General features: G+C 39.2%; 1 protein-coding gene across 1 annotated transcript in view; it reads left to right on the top strand.

The window, feature by feature from the left end:
* The first annotated feature begins 3,075 nt into the window (after nucleotides 1-3,075).
* Nucleotides 3,076-6,118, top strand: part of LOC117938296 (cullin-1) — a 30,583-nt gene continuing 27,540 nt past the window's right edge. The window contains exon 1 of the mRNA XM_034862818.1: nucleotides 3,076-3,297. The gene's annotated coding sequence lies outside the window, so the exon portion shown is untranslated. The remainder of the gene's footprint in view (nucleotides 3,298-6,118) is intronic.

Here is a 6,118-nt window from a genome sequence, read left to right on the forward strand (position 1 = left end):
TAAAAGCACTCTCTTGCAATGTAAAGTCCTGCACACTAAATTATACTTGATCAAGTATTATCAGCAACATGTACTTTAAAAGTATAGTCTTTTTTTATGGAAATCTACACCTTATATTTGAAGAAACAGTACATATTGCTCTCGCTCCTGTACCTTGTTCAAGGCGTGGTCTTTGAACGCATCAGGCCTTTCTTATGTAAGACAGAGGCAGAGACACTGAGTCACTGGAAAAAGATCTGCTGTACACACTGTTCTTTATTTACCTGAAACAAACCCACCGTGTGCGTGTCTGTGTGTGTGTGTTTGTATGTGTGGGTGTTTGCATGTGTGTGTGTTTGCATTTGTGTGTGATTGCAGGTGTGTGTGTTTGTGTTTGTATGTTTGTGTGGAGGTGTGTGTTTGTGTGTTTGTGCTTGTGTTTCTGTGTGTGTCTGCGCGCCTTTGTGTGTTTTCGCTCGTGTGTATGCTCGTGTGCGTGTGCTCGCGTATTTGTGTGGGTGTGCTTGTGTGCGTGTGCTCGCGTGTTTGTGTGTGTGTGCTTGTGTTTGTGCCCGTTTGTACACGTTTGTTCGTGTGTGTGTGCGCACGCGCGCGTATGCCACTTAAAACACTGACTGAACCGTTCAAATAGTGAGCTAATGGTAATATAACCACGAATCAATGCTGCGGGGGACAAAACGTGTGTGTGTGTGTGTGTGTGTGTGTGTGTGTGTGTGTGTGTGTGTGTGTGTGTGTCCGTCTCTCTTTCACCAGCAGAGGTCGCTTTCTGTCTGTTTCATAAGCAATGCAGGTCCACAAGGTGGGTCAGTGATGATGACAACACAGCATGTTGTGTAAATGATAAATGATGACGGTGAAAAACCATGGAGAAAAAAAGGAGAACAAGGAGGGAATGGGAGAAAATAGGTAGATTTTTTTTTTTAAAGGAGAATTAAATGAGAAAGGGGGAAAAAGTGGTAAAATAGGGAGAGAAAATGTAGAAAAAATAGAAGAACAAGGGAGAAAACATGAGGGGAAGGTGGAGAAAATGTAGAAAAGGAGAAAAAAATAAGATAGATGAGAGAAAATAGGGGGAAAAGGGGAGAAAAACAGGGAGAAAAGGATCATAAATGATCAATATAATAGTCAGAGTAGAATCTAAAATACCATAGCAGTGAGAAAAGGTCATCAAGCACGTGAAGCACATGATCAACAGACAAGTAGGGTATAAATACTTTGTTTTCTTTGGGAGGATTGCAGTATTTTCAGATTAAAGGCCAGCGAGCTAAATGTCAGCATCGTGCTTCTCTGGCATGCATAACTAAAACGTCAGATTAGGTGACTGAAACAACCAAGTGCGCATGCGTCGGAGATATTGCAATATTTGTAGTTGATGCAGCTGTTTTGTGTAGCCATAATTGTAGTCCAATAGAGACGCCATTCTGTGACGCTGATGCTGCATTCACGGAGTCCTGGTAAGCTCCGACGTTTCAGTGCCGAGTACTCAGAAGGTGAGCCCAGTGTAGCAAATTTATTTTTAAATATTAATTATTTGATGAATTCATCCGAATACAATAATGGTAATTATTAATCTACCTATTAACTTTATGTGTCTAAGCGGTAAGGTGGCCCTGAAGGACAAAACACAACAGTTCACAAAACAATGAAATGAAATGTTTGCTCTTAAGAGTTCTGGGAAATGTGTTTTCTAAAATGTTGTTGTGTTTTCTTAAATGTTGAGTTTTCTTAAATGTTGTGTTTTCTTAAATGTTGAGTTTTGTGAAAGGTTGTTTTGTGAAATGTTGTTGTGTTTTCTGAAATGTTGTTGAGTTTTGTAAAATGTTGTTTTTTGTGAAATTTTGTTGAGTTTTGTGAAATGTTGTTTTGTTTTGTGAAATGTTGTTAAGTTTTGTGAAATATTGTTGTGTTTTCTGAAATGTTGTGTTTTCTTAAATGTTGTTGTGTTTTCTGAAATGTTGTTGTGTTTTGTGAAATGTTGTTGTGTTTTCTAAAATGTTGTGTTTTCTGAAATGTTGTTGAGTTTTCTTAAATGTTGTGTTTTGTGAAATGTTGTGTTTTCTTAAATGTTGAGTCTTGTGAAATGTTGTTTTGTGAAATGTTGTTGTGTTTTCTGAAATGTTGTTGAGTTTTGTAAAATGTTGTTTTTTGTGAAATTTTGTTGAGTTTTGTGAAATGTTGTTGTGTTTTCTTAAATGTTGTGTTTTCTTAAATGTTGTTGTGTTTTCTGAAATGTTGTTGTGTTTTGTGAAATGTTGTTGTTTTGTGAAATGTTGTTGTGTTTTCTAAAATGTTGTGTTTTCTGAAATGTTGTTGTGTTTTGTGAAATGTTGTTGTTTTGTGAAATGTTGTTGTGTTTTCTTAAATGTTGTGTTTTCTGAAATGTTGTTGTGTTTTGTGAAATGTTGTCTTTTCTTAAATTTTGTTGTGTTTTCTAAAATGTTGTGTTTTCTTAAATGTTGCGTTTTCTTAAATGTTGAGTTTTGTGAAATGTTGTTGAGTTTTCTGAAAAGTTGTTTTTTCTTAAGGGAAATGTTTTTAAAGATGTTAAAAAAAAAATCACATATAAAGACTTGGATTAAAACAGAAAATGTCCAGATCTTATAACATCAAAATATGGAAAATCATAATGTATAATAATGACAAACAGACAAAAGTTGAATTAAAACCACAAATAAAAATCTTCAACTATGTGTAAGGATTCTCTGAATAAGCATAACAATAACACATAATTAAGGATGGGGGTGCCTAATTCTTTTTAATTAGCCTTAATAAAGTTAATTAATTTGTCCCAAGAAGAATAAAAACATTGATTGCTTTATCAATAATTCCAAAAAAGGCTACAAATAGGCCTAAAAAACCTAGAAGTGTATAAAAGAACACACATATAAAAAAATTATTTTACTCTAAAATAGCATTTCAGGAAAATTGTTTTGTGTAGATTGGGGAGTAAAAAAAAACTTTTTTGTAATATATACATTATACATAGACTGTTTAATTAAAGACAAAGTGACATGTAACGTGCTCAAGAGTCTTTCACTAACCCTGTTTATGACTTAATTTGCTTGAGCATTTTTGCACTTTTTGTTGTAGCGTGCGTATTTCCGACGGCGCCTGAAGGCAGCATGATTCGGTGGCTGCTGAGCTGATCTTTGTGCGGTCGCAGTTAGCAACGGACAGCAAACACACATACACACACATACACACACAGAGGAGCGCGAGACGGCGGAGGAGCCAGCTTTGGGGCCCGAAAACTCACCCATACAACGATTACACTGTGACAGCGACGGCCTTAAAATGGTAGGAAGACACCGCAGAGTTGTTATCGTTTTTTTGTGTGTGACAATCAATCCAGCCTGGAGCTAGCTGGCTAATGCTAAACGGTTAGCTAGCTAGCTAGCTAGCTAGCTAGCGAACTGTTTCCCTGACTCATTATTGAGCAGAAGCTAGGCTGCCATTTTACACCAACAACACAGGCAGTTGGTCTCTCCTAGCCACTGCGGTTAGCTCGGCCGAGACTACACTCATGTTAAATACACTCCAAAAAGTACATGTGTATCTAAACAAATACTAAATATGCTCTAATTAGAGGTCATATTTTGATTCAAAGCTCCGGCGCCGGGCAGCCAAGCTAACTGGCTAACCCGAGAAGCTAATGGTAGCTAGCAGTGTTGCGTAGCAGTGTTTCACTCCATTTTTTCCCACTTTCTAGGCTTGGAGATGTTTGGGAAATATGAAGTAAAAAGGGTTCAGACTCTATGATAAGACTCAATAACCAGGACCGCTGTGTCAGGGGGAAGTATTGTTGATTGCTCACTGCCTCCTTGATTTTTAAAGCTCTCATAATGTGCTCATTTTCAGGTTCATACATGTGTTTTTGAGGATTTACTAGAGCGTGTTTACATGCTTTAATGCTCAGAAAACACATTATTTCTCTCGTACTGTTTGTCTAAATATACCTGTATCCACTCCTTTCTAAAAAACACTTTGTCTTAGTGCCTGTCTCTTTAAGGCCCCCTCCTGGAAAAAAAAACCCAGTCTGCTCTGATTGGTCAGAGTTTTCATGTCGTACACATCTGCGCACTCGGAGTCTCTGCACCATCATTGCAGCCGGGGAATGCTTGTAACGCCACTTTCTGCCTATATATAGTATGGATGTATCATCACAGCCTTACAGAAGCCGTGACAGCTTGTTTTAAAAGCAGTTTCTGAACACGGTATATGTGTATTTCTCTGTGGATTGACGCTTTGGTACTTTCACGCCATGTATATAGCAACTCAACCTGCTTTTATTATTATAATGACATGCAAAATGTCACTTTCTATAGGAAGAGACCTTTTTAAAGGGAAACAATTGCTGTTAGCATACCTGGTTTTAAGTTTTAAATTCATACATTTTCCTTTTTTTGCGAGGGACGTTTATAAATGCTTGACATTTATGGGTCAGTCGTGTAAAATTGTAGATATTCAGTTTACTGTCACAAAGAGAGACGAAACTGGAAAATGTTCACATTTAAGAAGCTGGAATCAGAGAATTTCTGCTTGAACTGATTAATCGATTATCCAAATAGTTGCCGATTCATTTTATAGTTCACAACTAATCGGTTCATCTTTGCTGATCAACAACATCATTTCACAGTTAAATAGCTGTAATAAAAATGACTCTCGATCGGTCTGATATTGCGTTTTAAACCTGATGTAGCCCAATATTCATATTATGTTGATAGATCTGTCAATTTCTAAAATAATCCTGGAAAATTGAATATAATTTATGCAATTCTTGCACCCATTTTAACTGAAATTCCGCCATGTGTTTAGGATTTTTAGTCCTTTTTATGGTCTTTATTGGGACTAAATGGGAACTAGCATCCTTGAAACGGCATCCTGATTTGGTCATGTTAGCTTTGTCTCTCTATGGAGGGGGGGGGGGGGGCGGCAACAGTCTTTATAGTGAGACATGAGGCTGAATTGAACATGTGCAGACACGATGTGTCCTCTCAGATTTAACCTGGTTCAGTGGGAGGATCGGTGTGTGTTGGTACAGGCTGAAGGTGGGTGTTTTTTTAAGGAAGTAAAGAACATCTGCTGTAGGATGATCATTCTGCATATAAACCACGATTTAAAAACCACTGCAGACCTCCCTAGTCTTGCATACATGGTTATAGAGAGCCTTATGCCAATTTACACAACGTCTGCTCTGTCATATTTTGTGTAATTTGTCAGTTTGATGAGAAACGGTCGAGTAAAGTCAACCATTTGTAGCATGAAATACCTCAAAAATACAGCACTGCTAGTTGTCTTTTCTTAGAGTTTTGTTGTTTTTGGCGTTAGGGAATCGGTTTATGATAAGAGCACACACGTTCGTCAAAATAAATACATATTTCTTATTTGTCTGCTGCTCATTCTGTTTAAAAAAAAATAGTGAGAACATTGAATCGTGGACTCGAAACCGTGTGTATAGAATCGTAAGTTGGGTGGATGGTTACATCCCTAATATCTGTAGATGGTAGTGATGTTTATACTACATGGAGCCCCTATGTGTCCCTTTCCCAGCTTTCTCAACATGTGCTGAGTCTAGCAGACGGATCCTTCCTCTGCCCAGCATCACGCTGGCATGCATCGGCCTGAATTAGTGTTTGGCAGTGTCACATGACTGCTGCTCCTTCTAGGGAAGCACAATTGGCAAATCAGCAACATGTAAACAAGCTGAGACGAATAACACATTCAAAACATGCAGCAGTGACGTCACTTTGCCCCTGAAAGACCTCAGTCCTGATTCAGGCTTTGCCCCGTCTGACCCGTCCAGGTCTGGCTGAGGGCAGTGATTGCGTCCCCCTTAGAGATAGCGTGAGAAGCTCAGTCCTCCGAGAGGAGCTCGGAGTAGAGCCGCTGCTCCTTCATGTCGAAAGGAGCCAGTTTAGGTACATCGGGCATCTGGTAAGGATGCCTCCTGGGGGGGGTCCCTAGGGAGGTGGTCCAGGCACATCCAGCTGGGAGGAGACCTCGGGGAAGACCCAGGACTAGGTGGAGGAACCTCCAGATTGGAGGAGGCCTCGGAGAAGACCCAGGACTAGGTGGAGGGATGTCCAGCTGGGAGGAGGCCTCGGAGAAGACCCAGGAC

This window comes from Etheostoma cragini, chromosome 22, assembly GCF_013103735.1.
Source record: "Etheostoma cragini isolate CJK2018 chromosome 22, CSU_Ecrag_1.0, whole genome shotgun sequence".
Lineage (NCBI taxonomy): Eukaryota > Metazoa > Chordata > Actinopteri > Perciformes > Percidae > Etheostoma > Etheostoma cragini.